Source organism: Prorops nasuta, unplaced genomic scaffold (genome assembly GCF_024137725.1).
Source record: "Prorops nasuta isolate Cenicafe-Biocafe unplaced genomic scaffold, Cenicafe_Pnas_1.2 PNAS00002, whole genome shotgun sequence".
Taxonomy (NCBI): domain Eukaryota; kingdom Metazoa; phylum Arthropoda; class Insecta; order Hymenoptera; family Bethylidae; genus Prorops; species Prorops nasuta.
In genome coordinates, this window is record NW_027116799.1 from 258,302 (window position 1) to 277,972 (window position 19,671).

Here is a 19,671-nt window from a genome sequence, read left to right on the forward strand (position 1 = left end):
ACCGATATTAAAAGGAATAAGAAAACAACCAACAAAACACTCGTCACGATTGAATTCGTGCCGAGAAAATAGGTCACGACCTTTTGTTCGGAGTGTGTACGCGAAGGACGAATGATTTTCTCGTTAGGGATGACGGTGTTGATGCGCAATTTCTTGAATATTCTTGCGTTGCGTGTATATATACATACAGGGTTTGTTGGATTTTTCGCCGCTGTGTGTATGACGGAGCTGAAAAGTCGAGGAGAGAGAGAGAGAGAGAGAGAGAGAGAGAGAGAGAGAGAGGGAGAGGGGGGGGGGGGGTGGCGGCTCGGAGTTTGAGTCGAGAGGGTCGCGAGCGTCGCGCGTGTTTCCTCCCCTTTCCCTCGGAATCTAATTTCGTCGAATGTCATCCCCGAGACTGGAGAGTGCAGCGATCTGCATTCGAGGTTGAATCGCTCGATAGCAATTTCCAGGAAAGGAAGAGGGAGCGAGAGGAGGATGAGTAGGAGGCAGAGGAGGGGGAGATGGATAGAGAAAGAGTATAAGCGGGGGACACAGTAAAAGGAGGCGACGAGGTATAGGGAGGGAGGAGGAGCAAAGAGGGTGGTGGTGTGTGGAGGAAGCGAATCCTGCGGGAGGATACGCTGTCCGTTCCCCGGGAAGCCCTGGCGAGGTATTGAGTCCTGTATCATGGCGGCTATAATACATTTTTTATCTGATTGAGGGGATCTTCTTTATGGAGGGTGTTCCGTACTGCACACTCCTCTAATGCGTGTATACCCCTTGCATATGTACGCACACCCCCACCCAATACTCTCTCCCTTCTGATCCAGGCGCGCGCACAGCCACAAGCACACACATTCGCAAAACTCCATTCTCGCGCGCGTCTTTACCTCCCGCGCATTTTTACACCGACTGCACCTTTGCAATAGATTTTTTTCCGCATATAATATCTACTCCACTCGATGGATTATCCTAAATATATCGTCCCGACGCGACGCTCCATTCCATCGGCAAATATCACTATTATACCTACTCCCCCACCCTACTCGAAGCTTCCCACAAATTAGCCAAGTATCAATTTATCGTCTTTCTTGCGTATGACGCGGGCGCGCGCGCGCTCGCGCGGGGGTAATTTTTAAGCAAGGATAAATATCGCGGCGGAGGAGCTATAAGAATCGTAAAATATTAGAGCTAGGCCAGCAATGGATAGGGAAAGATATATCTTGGCTGTAGTTGCTTTCCTAGAATCGGATTAATGTTTGAAAATATAAAAACTTGTAGCAGCGGCATCTAGAGCTGAATCTCGGTCCTATACGGATCGTCAAGTTGCGGAGGGTTGCAGCACAGGCTGTCCAAGGATAAGGGTGTAGCGGGGCTGCGGGGGCTCGGCGGTGGGATGGATCGTGGGATCTGCGAAGGGGCGAGAGCGGCTATGGGAGGGGGTTGCAGGGAATTGAAAAGCAATTTCCCCGCGAGGGACGCGCGGTGTGTGGGCCGAGCTTTATATTAATGATCCAGATATATTATCGGACGTGACCGAAATTGCTGTCAAAAAACTCGGATATTGGATTGAAAGGAGATTGCGAGAAGGTCTCTCTCTCTCTCTCTCTCTCTCTCTTCTTTTCTCTCTTCTTTTCTCTCCCTTATACGGCCATACGCCTATAGCGATCGGTCACTGAGGAAAATCACATCGATCAAATTGCACAGGGAAAAAGTCAGCGCGGTTCTGTCGCTCAACTTGGCGCTTTCGGAAGCAACCAGTACCGCCAGACGATAGGATTATGCTCTACATCCGGTCTCGATACGCCGCATTAAGAAATTCGTGGTTGCTCGACCAGCCACTTCCCTGTACCGTTAACCGCACTTGTAACCTTGGCAAAAGCCTCGCATCATCCGCCGAGGCCCAAACTATACCTCTCTACATTTACACTTATAAATTTCACTCGAATCGTTATACAACTAACTGCGTGCGGAAGATTCTCGAAAATAAGTCGCTTGAATAAAGATGCAGGAGTTTGAGGAGTACGTGACAATAATCTAGTAATTATATTAGCATGCAGCTTAGAGACACATATATGGTTACTAATTTTAACGAAAGAATAAATTATTGAGAAATATTGCTGGAATGGATAATAGAAGATTCATTAGAGCTTCGATTTAAACGCGGTATTTCAACGAGCCGCAGTAGTCTGACACTCATTATCGAGTTAACGCTGCTCCGGGACTCGATCTCTCACCTTTGTCCACCTCGCGGATATACACAAAATCTAGTAAAGTTTGCCTTGTGATAATTTAAGAGCGCCCGAAAGTCCCACTTAAGATCCTACATCCCCCATTCCAATGGTTCGATTGTACTTTTAAATTTAACCAGAGACTGGCCGCGTCCCTTCGATCACCGAGCGAGAATAAACGTCACGCGCGGATGCGTTTGAAAATACTCCAGCCTCGTCCGTGTCTTTATAAATCCATCCAATCCTTCTCATCTATTATATATATATATATATATATATATAGTTACGACAAGTACACACATATATTAGTATTCAGACTATAGGAAGCTCGTAGCTTTTATTCGTAAACGAAGAAAACCGATTACAATTTTACTGGACTTTACCAGTCAGGGTCCCACGGTGTCTAATAAGGCATACCAACTAGCCAAGCGGGTCATGATTTGACTATCCGACTGTCATGTTTATCAATTTAACGCAGCTAAAGAGGATTTCATGCGGGCGTGTCGAGTGGCGATAGACGCAGCACGTATATGTACGTTTTACCGCGAGACTATGTAATACTTTTCGTTCTATGCTGCAGGAACAAGATAATCGCTCGTTACGCCACGTCGGTTCGGAAATGACGATAAACACGTATGCGTTTCGATCATTCTTTCATATACTTACCATTACTCCTTCTCTTTCGCAGGTTATGTCTCGCTGGTACTGACGACGCGACGCTCAGGATCATCCCGCCCGCAGGCCAACGCAAAGTAAGTATATATATATATATATATAATAGTATCATTGCGTGGTATATAAACATTGGATTTTTTCACCGTTGGATTTCAAGCGGCTTTTATCGCCCGCGCGCCCCACATTCCCCGAGCGTTCTGATAACCCTCGTTACCAAGCGGGCTCTCCGAATCTATCGCGCCAGCCGCGATTAATGAGAACACCGAGAACCCTCCGCGCGATCGATACCACTCCCTCTCGCTTCCCATATAACCAATCGATCGTAAATAAAAAATATAACTTCCTGTTAGACAATTTTTCTTGAATCGAAAAATCAATGCGACACGTTTATAGCGAGATTTGTCGAATTTTAATGCATTTGCATTTTGGGATGATCAAAAGTTTCTTTTTGTACTCGTAGGAGCTAAAAGAACGATTTGACAAGAATAGAGGACACTGCAGGAGAATATGTTATACGAGGAAACACAAGTTTATTGAATAATACGAGCATATATAATACTATAAAAGATATTTATTTAAATTTGACTCTGCAGGGGGGGGGGGGGGGCTTGAACGTGACATCTACCTACCTGTGTACCTATAAAAGAAAAAAAAAAAAGTAAAATTTGCAAGAATGCAGCAAAAAGAAAGTACATTGCGAAAGGTCCCGTGGACAAAATTCAAGTGTCCCATTAATCGGGATAATAAATAAATATTTAGATGGAGACTCTGAGGTCGAACGGAAGTAAACGTATACGTACCCTGTATATAGTACGTATATAGGGTCGAGGAGTAAATTGGCTTCCTTGTTTTAATATAGAAGCGGCAGTTTATGGTTCTCTCGGTCTTCCTGGTGGGCAGCAGCAGGAACGCGTCTACGCCACGGTCTATGGCGGTATTAATGCTCCGGTAGGACGGCTCGGCACGGCGACTCGACGCTGGTCGAGTCTCAAAGACCAATTTCCGCTGGCCTCTATTTACATAGTTAGGTATACCGAGCGGATAACACGCTCCGGCCTCGTAGATTGAGGGAGGAGGGCTCGCAGGGGGCAACGGACATGGGGTAGGAGAGGGCGCAACGTCCCGCGGGGGGTAGGCGTAACGAAATTTCCATATCTCTCAGTAATTGTAATGCACATTCATTAGCCGACGACGAGGACGGATGGAATTAACATTCAGCCTGGCCTATATTTATATTTATACTTTCTAATTTCACCTCAGTCCAATCCGCTTGTTATTTCAATGAACCTAGCGGCTCTCATTAAGCCGAGGAATATCCGGAAACGGCGAAATTATCCAGAAGAGGCAAAAGCGTAAATGTAATAAATAAAAGGGGCAAATGGCATTGATTAGCCGTCGCGCGTTTCTTCAGCTTTGGAGTGGCTTTTCGCCGCGCAGGCCCTTGATTCCGTGTATTCTATCGTGGACACAATGGACTAGGAGGCTATAAGGTAGCGCGACGGCGACCTGGCTTGACGAAGCATGCTGCTTGCGGCCCTCGAAGGCCCCCCTGCGCCTTCGACGAGCGTTATATTATGAAGCAGTCGCGACGGGCCACAAAGCCCCACCGAGAGAGCCTGCCATTCCTCCCGTATAAATGAATTAAACTCAAATTCTCCGACGCTAAGAAACTCGCTCTTTCCCGCAGCCACGCCACGCCATGCCACGCCACGCCACGCCACGACGTTCCAATCCCCTACCCTGCACCGATATCGTTTTTCCGCCACGAATACGTCTTGCCGAGGGTAAACCGCACTTAAGGGTTGCTCTCTCTGAATGCACAGACTGTACACAAGATTCCGTGCCAACCCTCGAGCCCCTCCTGATTGCGTTGAATACGACACACACTAGGCTGACGCTGATTGACACTTGTTCCTATGTCTGGAGGAAGCACCAACCGCGTACTAAACCATCCTAGGAACCCGTTCCTTATCTTTTACCCAAAACTCTCGAGATCCCAAGAAAAATAAAAGCTTCGTTGCTTTCCTTCGAGACATATTCTTTTCTCAATCGCGTCTTCTTTCATTTTCATCATTTTTCGTACTCGAAGTAATTAGTCGAGCTTCTTTCTCATAGAGGAGGGATGTATATATTTTTTATATGGATTCTGAAGCTGATCAATTGGATTCGTTGACACAGTTTTTTAGTAATGGTGCGCGTTATTGATATTGATATATATATATATATATATATATATAAGGAAGCAGACACGAGTCATGGATGGAGATGGAAAGTTATACGAATAGTATGTACGTCCAGAATGTTAAAATCTGACCTTATTAGGATAGAACAGGGGGATTCCTGTGGGCCCCGCTTACCCCCGTTACGTTACTGCCAGGCGGCATCAACAGAGGAGCATCCCGCTCTGCTCGCGTTCGTTTTATTCCACTGAAAATCCAATAGCGCACTTGAGCAAGCAGCAAGACGCCAGCAACCGCAATGGCTCGCGCCACGCGTTTTCTTCAATTACGAAATCCTGCACCGTGCTCCCTTCATCACTATATATATCGTCGTCCCTTCTACAATAAAAAATCCTCCTTCACCAATTTCCTCACTTATATTGTCTTCTTGGAATATAAATAAGCGATGAACCCCATTTCTTGACGCGCATTCGATTAATCCTTCTTCCAAATAACGCTGCACGATTACAAATCCAGTAAATTTGTGGATTATGTGCAGAACCTGTGTAAAATTTATCAATTTTTCTGAACCAAATGGAGGATGGACTGGGTACCGGTGAAATGGGTCTACGTTCCTGTCGCGACGCTCGTTTTGCCCCGTCGAGAATCGAACACGGCAGGCACCACGCCGGAGCGTGAGCCACCATAGTGCGGTGGAATGGTGTGGCCCGGAGGGTGTGGGGGAGAGGAGGGAGGGGATGGGGCGGGGAAGGGGGGGGGGTGGTTGAAGCGAGATGGCAAGAGGGAGAGGAAGTATAGAGGAAGAAGCAAAAGGGTAGGGAGGGAGGACTTGGAAGTCGCGGAGTCGGAGGGTGCCGTGTAGAGGGGAATCATAGAGGAAGAGGAGGGAGGGGGGAGTAGGTGGTGGTGGAGGAGCTGGAAGGGGATGACTGTACTTAGTTAGCGGACAATGCGGCCCCTAATGAACAGCCAGGGGCGTCCGCCAGCCCAGCTACTGGAGCACGCCATCTAGTCTGAGACAGACAGATTACGTTACGTTGCGTTGCATTTCCCCCCTCCCGCCCAATCCACTCCACCTCCTCTTTCCAACCTCCCAACGTACTCCCCTTGGCCCAGTCCCTCGCTTTCACTCTATATATACCTTCAATATCATTCACGAACCAACGGGCCCAGCGTTTTTAAACGTTTCGATTCCCATATTTAATCCGAAGAAATCAAATTATATAGTACATACATTTATATATATGCTTCTATATGTTTTAATAACGTGAACCCTTTCGTTGTTTCATCTCTCAACGAGAAAGAGAAGATTCGTCCTGAGCCGAGGTCAGTTTTAACGCACGCATGCCTCTGTTTTCCACAGTCGTTTCAATCTCGAGTTAACAAATGGCACTACTTATGCGTCGCATTATGGTTAATTTATTCAAGCACGGGTTATCTGTGGAATATTAAATTCACTATATACTATCAGTCGGACGCAAGAGGGACGGGGAGAAGAGGAAAATTGTACAACGACCTCGGCGCAGTTTCTTTATCGTAAATTTCACTAAACACACATTTGTACTAAATATGAATATAATATATCGAGTATATTTTGTGTATAGCGAGGTATCGATATACGTATATTGGTGGACGAGTGAAAAGGCGAAGGATGTTTGTTGGGTCGGGCCAAAGTGGAACGATGATGAAAAACCAATAGAGATAGGGAGGGTCGTTTGGGACTAAGAAAATAAGAGTGTTTAATATTTTGGGTCGCTTGTTTATCTTTTGGGACGTTTCAAAGAGATTTTGGCAAGCTTCTAAGATGGTTCCGTGTTGGTTCGATGTGCTCTGAAAGCGCGCGGCGAAGGAGAAGCGTCGATCGCGCATTTAGTTTTTCGTCAATTCCCCGGTCAATTTCCTCGAGTACTGTAGAAACGGATCAGGCGTGCCTGTGCCTACTATATTGAGAAGCTGCAATGGTGGCAGCTGGGGCTGTTGTAATTGGATTCAATTGTGCCGCGTTAAATCAGCGACTGCACTCTCCTGCCAGTTCTCCACTCTGTGTCTATCCATCCGCTACTCCTACGGCACAACTCATTCAAATAACTCGCGGCAGCAACACACTCGGAAAATTGACAATTCCTTCCCTGGAAAGTTCTGAAAAGGATTCCGTCAAAAGAGTATATACACGTATACCTATATATATATATATATATATATATATATATATATATATATACGGTTACCATGCGCGGCGATTCTTTGCATAATCCTTTTGTAGTCGTTCGGCACGACAAACATTTTAGCTGATCGATTATTTAGCGTCCCGTAAATAACCACGCGCACACCAGGAATCGCCATTATCTTAGCGTAACGCAGCCTGAAATTTCCAATAGCCGTGATGCAACGCTATCTTTTGTGAAAATTTCCGCGGCGTTTCCGCTATTTCCGTGGGAATTTTAATGGACTTTCGAGCGAAGAAACGCAAAGTTAAAGTATAAACGTCCTCCTCCTCGACGAAATCGACTCTCCTCCCGATGAATTAACGCGCTCTAGACAGTTGTTATTAAAAGCTACGCGCGCCGCCTCTCGGCCGCCGCAATCTCTGCTCGGCATCGATGATTCACGCTGGAGAATCAACCGGCCCGCTTCTTCGACGTTCAACGCGATTCTCTTCGGGAAGGTGTGTAGGTTTTTTAAACAACAAAAAAAAAGGAACGATCAATTGGATCCATCGATCCATTATCTCGCCCCATAGCCCCGTGTATGCCATCGATCGTAAAGTATATCAGCGCTAATGGCACTCTAATGAAATCTATGAGTCAGTGGGATTACCGGAAGTTGCTGTTTTCTCCAGCGAAAGCTCTCGACACACACACACACGCGCGCACACTTTGGCATCGCGACACAGCTACAATATAATATAACACATCGTCCGGCGCACGCGCAGGACTCGGCACACGATACGTTTTCCTATATATCAAGCTCCTAACAGCTGGCCATTCTCGAGGATAATTCGCGTCCTCAAAACTGCTATTCGCGAAAAAGCGCCATTTCCGAAAGTGGTGCGGCGCGGCGCGGCCTGAAAGATTGGCCGTTGGAAAATTGGAGAAATGTCGGAGAGAAAGGGGGCCATGTGGATATCATCGGGGAGATTCGCGTTGACTAAAAACGATAGGCAGAGCGTTCGGTAATGTCTTTTCACTGGGGGTGTTGGGGGTGGGGGAGGGGGGGGGGAAGGAGTGGAGGGAGGTAGGTAGGTGGGGACGAGGCACGTAAATACTTTTGCACTCCAGGGTATTGGTAATATTGTAAACGGTAATTTTACTAATGGCATTGCCGCGTTCTCTGTTTTCTATTCCGTTTATACTCTCCGCTCGGCGGGACTTGTACACGCGTACGGAGTACTCGCAGGTCCCCCAGGTGTAAAGGGGGTTGGTCGGAGGCCGCGTGTGTACGCCGACCGGATTACCGGAAGTGCCGAACCTTGTGCACAACTATATATATATATATATATATATACAGACGGTTCGCCGTAACTTCCATGCAGCAACTCGGTTCCCATTTCCGTGTGTGTGTGTGAGTGCCCGTGGATGGATACCTTACACGTGAGAGCCTGGAAAAGCTATTCTCGATCGATGCGAGTGCACTTACGTGCTGCACTTATGTCGGAGACGAATCCAGAATCCAGGGGAGTCAGGAACTGCGACACTGCTTGGATATGGGAAAGGGGGGAGGGGGAAGGGAGCGGTGGTTTTACCGGTGTCCTTTGATCGTCCTTTCAAAAACGTCGCGGCCCGCGCCGCTTTGAAAACTGTAAGCAAACACGCTCTGTGTATGTGTGTGTTTTGTTTTTTGTTTGCGATCCTCTCTCTCTCTCTCTCTCTTTAAGGCACACAGTCGAAATTTAGTTCCGAACGAACGCAACGGTGCTCTTCTGTGTATTATAATCGTAAACATCGTCGCAAGAACGACCGCGCTCTTACTTATTGAGCGACGCGACCGATTCAATGGGTCGCAGTGCTTGTAACAATGGAATTATTAGCAAACGAGATCCGATCTTTGTTAGAGCCCACACACCTCCCCCCCCCCCCCCCCCCCGCTCCTTCACACATGCACAAGTCTACCAAAAATCTTATACGTAATACGCGACTAACATTAAGCACGATTGTGCGGGTTTTAATTAAAATTTAAGGAACAGTTAAGTTATAAATTTACTAGACATCAACGTCAGTGGCTGGTGGGATTCTAATTTAAGCGTTATTTAAATTTTAATTAAAAGCGCTGCAACCGGTTGTTAGTGGCCTCGTTATAACGTATAATAACACTTTAATAACTAATAACTATGGCATTCTTGGCCGCGCCGCAGCTTTTTTGCCGAGAATTCGGCACGAAACTTTCTCCGTATCTCTCGGAGCCTCGAGCTTCCGGTATATATACATATATATATATATATAGGAATTCCTGTAAATGAGAGGGGAATCCCTCGTAATAATATTCTCGCCCGGTGCAGCTCTCCTCTTCGACGGCCCGAGATTTCGACAAATTGTTTCAAGCGACAATATCGATTGTGTTTTTGCCCGGAAGAGCCTATATAGAGCGGAGTTCATAAGAGTGAATTAATAATGAAATACGCTCGGGCTTCTCCTCGTGTTTCCCGCTGTAATCTCTTTGCACGCAGCCACTCGGTACTCGAGCACAAAAGCGGAAGACTTTTCAGTGCGAGCGAGGCAAGTTTAATGAAAATAGTTCTTACGTTTTTACCTGCGGATCCCGAGGGGGGCTTACGCGCGCCCTTAACGAAGACTCTAATTAAGCGAGCCAACCCTCCCCTCCCCTCCCTCTCTCGCTCCTCGCACCGTTTGCCTCGTCAGCGTAAGCAGTCCGTGCGCGCGCCACGATACTCGGCTACCAGCTGCGATAGACCGTAAAAATCATTTCTATCCCCCGTTCTCACTCTCACTCTCTCTCTCTCGCGCGCGCGCGTGATCCTGAGCAACACACCTCGTGTGGCATGACCCAATCGCACAACGAATCCATGCACCTCCTCTCCTTCCCTAATCGCAACAGCGAGTGCCGACAGATGCGAGATAATTTTGTCAGAGTGTGCGAAAAAGATTTTCTCTATCTGTCCCGGCGAGTACTCGCGCTCGCTTGGCTTATTTGCCGTGTCGGAGCTATAGCGAACGAAAAAAAATCTCGAGAGTTTGTAGCGCAGAATTTACGACTGTTTGGACAAGACGGCGAGAGAGAGAGAGAGAGAGAGAGAGACGCCTCTGACACGATGCACATGCGTTTCTTCCCTAATCGCCTTGGCAAACAAGCTTCTTTGACCAGGATCACGTGACGGACATATGGCATCCACACAGAGACGCATAAACACACCTGTACAGTCCGAGAAAAAGGCAGGAAGGTCTAGGATATCCCATTGGAAAATTCTGCACTGTCGAAGGAGCAGAATATGTAAGAGGGTGTACAGGGTGAAGGAGGAGAAAATTTTCACGGCGGCTCCGCGCAGTGATTGGATCGGAAAAGGGACCAATTAGACGAGTACAATTAATCGACGAGGGCGCGTATCAAGTATCCACGCGCCTTTCACGGGATCCCATTAAACGCGCGTGCTGGGGTGAGTGCACTTAATCCTTTCAGCCCGGACTAGCGACGCCTTCCCTTTTTTGCCATTCCGTCAGCGCGAGAGAGCCCGACTTCCATTTATCCCGGAATGATTTTTCTTCCCCGAAAGGTCCCCGGGGAGAGGCAGGAGATGAGTACCACTGGCGGACGGAGCTTAATGGACGAGGCTTCGTTAAAACATTACACGGAGCGCCGTCGGATTGTTCCCTTTATTCCTAGAACGACGGCTTGGAAACCGCGCTGCGCGCGTGTGTGTGTGTGTGTAGGAGAGTATGTACGTTGGATGCTTCGATTCCGGGCGAGTCTTGTTAAATAAAAAAAAAAAAATGATGGAATAAAGAAAGGAAGAAAGAAAGAAAAGAAGAAGGGGTCGAAATATATATATGTTGCTCCCCCTCCCTCGAGTCATCGACGAGAGGATTTTTTTAGTCCCCAGCTACCAGCAGCCAGTGGACTCCTCAAAAGGATCGTCACTTTTAAACGAGTCCCCTATTTTTTCTCCCCCCTCCCATGGCTCGCCGGAATTGGCAATAATCGTTAACGCGATCGGCCTCGTTGCCGCGTCTTCCTCGTTGTTTCCTTAACGAGCGCATAACGACGTGGCCGCTTTTTATTCCAGTCGAGACGTCGCGCAGGTATGCGACGTAAAAGGTTCAAAACTGTCGGGCCCGATCGCGAAGGACTCGCGCGTATGTGGAAAAGACCGGGCTCGGAGGAGTCGCTCACGCACACGCGCACGCACGCACGCGCTCTCTCTCTCTCGAGACGGTCCAAACCGGAGGATACCGTCGAGAGTGTAGCGACGACGAGAGGTATATATACGCGCGCGCCGGCGGGAATTCCATTCGTGTTGGTGATGGACGGACAATGAGATGTTGAGACTAGTGGCCGTGCCGAGATGAGGCGCACGCATACGCACACACTGAGGAAGGTTACTCGCGCGTGTGTGCGAGAAGGCTCAAAGCTCACGCGCGGGCGAATGAACGGAGCGAGCAAACAAGTTAAGTAATGAATTTAATCTGCTTCCCTACCTCCCCCCCCCCCCCCCACCCCATCCCCCGCCGCCGCCGCCCCTCGACCCTCCCAGGCAGCACTCGTGTGACGTGGCTCGGCTGTTAGTTACGTTAAGAGCAACGGTTATAATGAGCCCCCATTAAAACGCGACTTCTGGAATATGTCTCCGGCAGCTGGTCCACGATGGATTATTTTTTATCTGCAGACAACAGTACATTCAAAAGTAACGAGAGCGTCGCGAATAATGGCCAGACACCGTTTTGCTTCTTCCTCCCTCTCCCCCTCTCTCCTTTCTCACTTTCATCCCTTCCCCCTTCCCACACACCCCTTTCTATCTCCTAATGTGAGCGTAATTGAAATTTCGTTCTGCCGTGCGATATCTTATTGCTCGTGTACGAGAAGTCGCACACGGTTACCGTTAATCAATCATACGACGTAATAAAATTATCCTTTTGAGGAATCCCCCGCCCCTCTCCCACCCACCAATCCATTTCATCTCTAAGTCAAGTCTTTTTGGCGAGACCGCGAGAGGATCCCGTGGAAATTTAATTGCGAGAGCGTTCTCGATTTCTCGCAATTTTCAAATGGATGCGCGATTTGCACATGAACTGTGTATTTTATGTATATATATACATATAGGTGGGCATGCTCTGTGTATGCGAAGCAATATATTGAGTATAAATCCAATTAGATAGCACTAGCAATATCAGCTCTGTTAATTAATTAATTTCTCGAATCATTGTATCATCCACTTGGACGGCCAGCCCTGCGTTGACGTGTAAAGAAGGAGAAGAAAATAGGAAAAAAAGGGACCACGCGCGAGAAATAAGATTATTTTCTAGGCGCTAATGAGAAAACCCGAGTTCCGATAGTATTTTATTTCTTTGGTACCTCGTCTTTCCTGCGTTCTTTAGTCACCCTCCGAAAAGCCGTGTTTATACTCTTGATATAACGAATTGTAATTCAATTGAAAGTTGCGTAGCGTTTATACCCCTGGTCAGCAAGCCGTATGGCACAAATATTCCCAGGCATCCACCGAACATGTGCGCTATCAGGGAATCGCGGAACGGTAAAATAATTGGGAAATGAGGAGGAGGAGGAGGAGGAGGAGGAGGGGGGGGGGGGGGAATTTATAAGAAACTCTGTCGTATAATCCATTGGGTAAAAAATGGTAAAAACAAGTATAAGCGAGATATCGAATTTTGTCTTTGGGATTCGGGGTCGTCGATTGTGGGGTATTGTTCGCAAATCGGGAGGCCAAAGCTCGGAGCCAGCTCTTTTGGTCTTCTTTAATTATCCAGGTCGACCCGCCGTTGAACGGAATGCGCGGGGGATAATGCATACAGCCCGGACCACCCTCTTCCAGGGACTGGCTAGGTAGGAAGGAAGGGGAGGGGGGGGGGGGGTGCTTTCTGACGACAGTGCCAGAGCTCTCTTTCCTTTTTCTTTGGGCCCCTTTCACGCGCAGTAACGACGAGAACGCACCGGAGCAAGAACGACAACGGTGCCGCGGAATCTCCATAATTCCGGCTTACAGAAAATGACAGCTTTTAGCGCTGATGCACAGTTTATACCGGGTGTATTATTTTAAGTGGCGCTGCCTGTATAATTCAAGACTCTCCGGGCTGCGCAGACAGAGCGGGAGACTCGTGAGTCGGAGGGGGACAGAGAGCCAAAGTGAGATAGAGAGGAGAGAAAGGTCGGCGCGGTAATGGCATCGTCGTGTCGCAAGCTGCAAGCTCCAGTGGCTCTCAATCACGTGAATTTATCCACTGTCCGCCAGGTGGAACGAGCTCGAAAATGCGAAAGACCATTACAGTTTCGCGAAGAAACTTTTCCACCGAGGAACCACTTAGCAATTTTAATGCGACTAATCCATTTCTCTGCTCCCCTAACCAATCGGGTTAATCAATTAGCACGCACTGTCAATTAATGCCTCGACATTCTCCAATTCCATATCGATCCATCAAACGTTCGATCTTTGCTTCGAAAATATCATTCCGCTATATGTATATATCGATTCTCTCTCTCTCTCTCTCTCTCTCTCTCTCTCTCTCTCTCTAATTATATCGACGTTTTAATTCCGTTACACCTTATCTTCCGAGATTGAAAATCATCTCTCATTAGGGGGTACTGGGAGGAAAGGGAAAGCTACGTGGAAAGAAAGTCGTAAAGGGGCTTTGGCACGCAAACATCGTCCATTAGCACCGGAGTGGACGGGAAGCGGGTCATTCCATCTTGTTGCGTGAGAGCAAAGTTGATTTTAAAAGATTTTCGCGCTGCATAATCGCTGCACCGAGTTACAGGATCACAAGGGGGTGTTTGATGGGAGGTGATAATTCACAGCAAGCGCTGCTCTCTGTACACACACACATATATCATCGATAGCTTAGGAGAGTTGCAAGAAATTTCAATTGCAAGCATCGAATGAACCGTGCATGTGTATCGCAAATGTCCTCTCGGAGTTTTAGGTGCTAAACGTGCGGAAATGAAGAATATACGTGGTGGCGAGGTCCTACATAGAGGATAGGAGGGAACAGCTGCGGATTTCTCTTGTGATCTTTGCGCGCTCGGACCGGCAAATTAATACGAGAGAGACTCGGCAAGATAAACACGCGTGCACGTGCGCTTGCGCGGCCTGGCAACGTGTGCTTTTTGGCCGCAGGATGTTTTGACTAACGAGATATTTCGACGACTCGACGCGGATGTCGGCGAGCCTTTTGTGCCTAATTGTCCGCTTTCCCTCTCGCACTGTCCTGCCATCCGGCCTAGAAATAATAGCAACTCCCTATCGGAATTACGGACACGTATTTCAACCCGTCGCGTCATCCAGATCCCGTGAATTCTCCCGCTGTCGATTCGATTAACTCGTCAAACTTTTTCTCTCTCTCTCTCTCTCTCTCTCTCTCTCTCTTTTAACGTGGCACCATCGGCAGCGTCCCGCGCCGTACAGTAACATCACAGGCGACGAACGCTTTGCTCGTTTCATTCTTTCCTCCGGCGCGTCTTACAATTTGCAAAATAGCGTAGGCCTCGGCTCGACCCGTTTAAACGTATATCGAGGTTTGCGGAGCGGCGAGGAACTCGGAGGGAAGCTGTTCATCTCCATTAGTCAGAAATTACGATATTCTCCGCACGATGATGCATCCATCACGGTGAACTCGGGGAGAAGCATATATACGTACAACGCCACGAATACGGTATAATACAATCTTAATATAGCTCTTGCTCTAGCTATTACACATTCGCGCGCGCAACCTTAAACAAATATTTAACACCGCGCCAGTTTCTTTTTCATCCTAACTCTATAAATCGTCCCTCGCGAATATATCCCTCTTCCCGAATTAAAGCAGGCGGCAATTGCAGTGCTCGACGCGAGTGTGAAGGAAGAAAAAAATGGAAAGTTTGAAGATTTTGTAAAACAATAAATTGTTCCTGGGAAAAATCCCATAAAAATCGTGGAAAATGTCTGATCCAAATGCCGTGGTACCGCAGGAGTGCGGTACGTGCACGAAATTCGTTGAATCGATGAATAAGAAGAATTCAAGGATAACTAATCTGGAGCGAAGTGAAGAAATATAAGAAGCGCGAGGATCCATAAATATTCCGATATTATGCGAAAGTGAATGGAGATAATTTGAAGGTGATGGTGGATCAGTGGTGGAGAGACGGAAGAATTTTCATTGTGGACAATGGATGTATTTAAGTAACGCGATATTTAAGGGCTGATTGGGACAGTGTGCGGAGCTTTTCGATAGTGCTGGTGAGAGAGGGGTGTGAGGCCGGGACAGAGCGAGGGGTGATAGAGGCGCCGGCCAAGTTGCGGCGCTGATTGCACCACAAAGGGTGCAATTATGCGGCCCTCCAGCAATCACCGCGCATTCTGCCCGCCATTTGACCCCTCAACCCCCGGGAACCCCCTCGAACGGGCCTGCAGTTTCAACACTCGCCCCTCCCACCGTTCCTCCACACCCCACCACGTCCCCTAGTCTGCTACAATCCAGATATATATATATATATAGTATATACCACCCGTCGAACGGGTCACCGTGTCTTTTTATTTAAATGCAATCCCCTCTGCAGAATGCCAGGCCCAGTCAATGTAATTTAACCTGGTACCGCGAAAAAATGTGTTAATGAGCGATTGTCGCGCCCCCGGATCTCAATGAAAATACCCTGAAAATTGGACCAGCCTTTTTTACTCCTTATTCCCCCCAAGGCCTTATTCTCTCTCTCTCTCTCTCTCTCTCAGTCTTCCTTATATATATATTACTGATTCCTCCTCTTCTTCAACGTCGCTAAATTTGCTGGATTCATCACTGGCTTGATTAATCGTAGAATGGAATAATTTTTTCTTCGGGGAATTCTTCATCGTAGTACAGGCACAACCATAATCGCGTCGAATTCGACCAATGCATACCGAGTAACTGTTTTCATCTATGGGACTCTGTTAGATATTTTTGGACAGGCATGGAAAAGTGCGTGGTGGATTCGGTTCTCCAGTGGAATCGTAAAAAAAAATATTGGAATATCTTAAGCGAGTTGACACTCGGAGAAGGACAAGTAATGTTGCGGGACCTCCCGCGGCGGTGTGCAGGCTGGCTTAGCGCAGACTAATGGACTACCAAACGATAATTAAGGAGAGTACAAGCAGTAAGATCCCTGTAAGACCCCCGTCTGCGAACACGTGCTGCCCATAAACGATTCATCGTCAACTCGGATTACCTTAACTTGCCTCTCTCTCTCTCTCTCTCTCTATCTCTCTACCTTCCTCCCCACCCCCCCCCCCCCCCTCCCAAAATACACTTGTAAAATTTCCATTCTACCTTATTTCATTTTCTCAGAATTAATTCCCACGCCAACAGAGCTTTTCGCGACACGTCGGGAATTCTAACACGATACTTTCCATAAATTCCTACACGCGTGGCCTTTTCGTGGCGATGGCAATGGCACGAGGGAATTAGGAGACGCAAGGTTCCTCGTAAAACTAATCTCCTTACGTCCTTTCAGTTTCCTCCGTGTAGCTTAAAGCGATTCGTGGGCTTCGTTTATTGCACGAAAACGTCCGCGGGTTGGCCTGCTGATGTAGTGGAGACAGCCGGGTGCCATGTTGCACCGTTGAATTTTCTGGTGGGGGAACCCTGTGACATTCCCTCTCTCTCTCTCTCTCTCTCTCTCTCTAACACGTCTTTGAGAGAGAAGAACTGCTGAGAGATACGTTCCAGATGTCCTTCGTTTCTAAAGAAGTTTAGAGTCAAGTTGCCAGCTCGTCTTCCACACAGTGGCTCTCTGGCAGGAAGAGCCACATTAAAACCGCTAATCTACCAGTCTTAACGTTACTCATCCCCCCTCCCCCTCCTTTCCACGCAGGGAAAGCTTTCATCCGTTAAAACTCATTCTTCGTATACACATATGAGCACTTTGATCCATGAAAAGTAAACTTTACGCGTTTCTCATTTCTTCTTCTTTTTTCATTATTTTCAATTGGAGTTTGATGAACCGACACAGTTGTGAGAAATGGAATGATTTATCGAGGAAATAAAGCTCTTTGAGTGTATTTCGATAGTTTCTCGAACTACGATCGAACCGCGCGATTATAGGTGAGATGTGTTTCGGCTATTGTGGTCGTGAAGGAAGTAGATCGTAAAAATAAATTTGTAAAGGCTGAAAATCTTTGCCAGAGAGCGGTCTGTTCCCGTAATCCGGTGACATTAATTTGTCGACAGGACTTACGGGTGTTGTATCCTCTCGGGGCTTCTTGTATTTTCTCAGGTTATCCTGAGGGAGTCCCGAAGGGGCGGGTCGGGATATCCTGTCAAAATTTTACGGTCCCACGCGTTTTGCTGGCGGAGCGTGTGTTTGGTCGAGGAGAACAAATATTGGCTCGTAGATTCTGAGACGCGCTCGTTCGCTGGTCGATGTTTGGACAATTGTTCGCCAAATTCGTAGTAAGACCGTTGGAATTTACCCCTTGGTGCGTTCCTCGCGAGTGGAACGTCTCTCGAAGGAAATTTTCACGCTGCACGTGCTACCCAAATTGACCTCCTTCTAACTCCATTCCTACCCCGGCTGCCCCCAGCTGCCTCTACGCTCTCCAAATTCCTATAACTCTTTTCCCACACCTTCAACATCCCCTTCTCCGCGCGCGCACACACACACACACACAAAACGCGTACAGTCGATAATAAAATTCTACTACAGCTCATTTATACCCCCTCCCCCCCCCCCCCCCCGCCCCTCCAAAGAATTTCCTTACGCCCGAGTAAATCGTCCGCCGTTTGAATGGAAGGAAAATCTTCTCATTTCTTAATGAAAATTGAACGATAACAATCTTACCCAGAGGATTCTCTAAGCTTGTCGAACATCGATCGATCATTTTCTTTTTTTGCCCATCGCAGGAATAGGTAAATTATAACGCGATAACCGTACGGGTTTCAGTGCACGGCAACCGACTAGAGTAACTTTTGAATTATAAACTTGTGCTTATGACGATCGCTGCTGTTCCGGTAATGTGACGTACATTATTCAGAGCGCATTAGCGCGTCTCGAACCAGGAACCGGCCAAAGTACCAAGTTCAATGGCCGTTAGAACAAAAAAAAGTTTTTCCGCGTTTAAGCTGACGTGGAATGGCCAGTCGAGAGTTCAAAGTGTCGTTGGCTCTCTAGCGTTGATATTCCTCCATCAGTCCACTCTTAATTTACACATCGAACTGCACTCATCTCATTAGAATCCACCCCAGCTACGAAGGACGCTTCGTTCCATAAAACGTTAAAATGCTCGATAATGCTCTCATCCGCGTGACAGGCGGATATCCCGTAAATAGAATAATTAAAAGAAAGAAGGGAGGAGAGCTCTCGCAGGGTGGTGCATGGTCTGGAATAGCCAGTAGAGGACCCAACGAAATTGCTCGAGAGCTGCGGCTTTAAGTCATGTTTTTCTAGCCAATAGAGTACAGCTCGATGCCGTGGCGCGTTTTAAAAGAGGATTGAACGGTGAGCCTGTGCCAATAGGAAATCCAATATGGTGCTGCTACTGCTGCTGCTGAATCAAGGATCGACCACGTTGCTGGTTTAACGTTATTAAGCGTGTCGAAAATCGGACGTTGCTTTTGCGAATAAGGTCCTTAATATGGAAGCAGGTCGATTGGCAGAGTATAGCGAGAGGGCTATATCAATATATATATATATATATATAGGTGATGGTGCAGGTTCCGGAAGGAAAATGTGTGGTGGGAGTCTTAGGGGGTAAAAAAGGTTGAGGGGAGGGGGGGGGGGAGGTGAGGTGACGCTATGTGGTATAGCATGGCGCGACGTGGCATGGAGCATGGCACACACACACACACACACACATATATATACACGATGTAGCAGCTAGGAGGAGGTATAGCCGCTTGGGTCCGGAGGTTGGCGGGTACACGGTATGAAGGGGGTTATTGCCTGTTGGGTGATTTATCTAGTAATACTAGCCGACAGCCCACGAGCCCCGGCCACGGGGCGAGCCCTCTACCCCTTCGGGGCCAACCACCGCTACCGGTGGAAATTAAAAACTCACTTTATTACACGTCTCATTCTGCCTCTCCCCTCCTCCCCCCCTGCCCACCTCTTCATCCCCCCTGGACCGCCGCCTCTTTTCTCCGGCGCGCAGCATCCCTTGCCCTCTGCCTCGTCTACGACGGACCGACTTAATATGAGACCGGCCATACCTGATGGAACGAATATTATTAAAGTTCGCCCGCACGCGAAACCCGTGAAATATCGCTGCCATCCACTTCTCTGCCCTGCCTTGTCCTTATCCTGCAGCTACGCCCGCGCGCGTATCTCTCTCTCTCTCTCTCTTCCCCCCTCTCCCTTTCAACCTCCACCGTTATTACCTTCCTTTACTCACTCTGGTCCACGCGCGGGCAAACACACTCGTCGCGTTACCTTTTTCCAAGAAATTTCTCGTAATTTCGATGATTTTGCGGAACACCCGT

The 19,671-nt window shown here is 47.8% G+C and overlaps 1 protein-coding gene across 2 annotated transcripts in view; it reads left to right on the forward strand.

Annotated features, from left to right (window-relative positions):
• Nucleotides 1-19,671, forward strand: part of LOC136775212 (LIM domain only protein 3-like) — an 85,503-nt gene that overhangs the window by 34,691 nt on the left and 31,141 nt on the right. Inside the window, exon 2 of one of the 2 annotated variants that reach the window (XM_066729789.1) lies at nucleotides 2,902-2,965. The exons of the other annotated variant lie outside the window; for it this stretch is intronic. The gene's annotated coding sequence lies outside the window, so the exon portion shown is untranslated. The remainder of the gene's footprint in view (nucleotides 1-2,901; nucleotides 2,966-19,671) is intronic. 2 annotated transcript variants of the gene reach the window in all.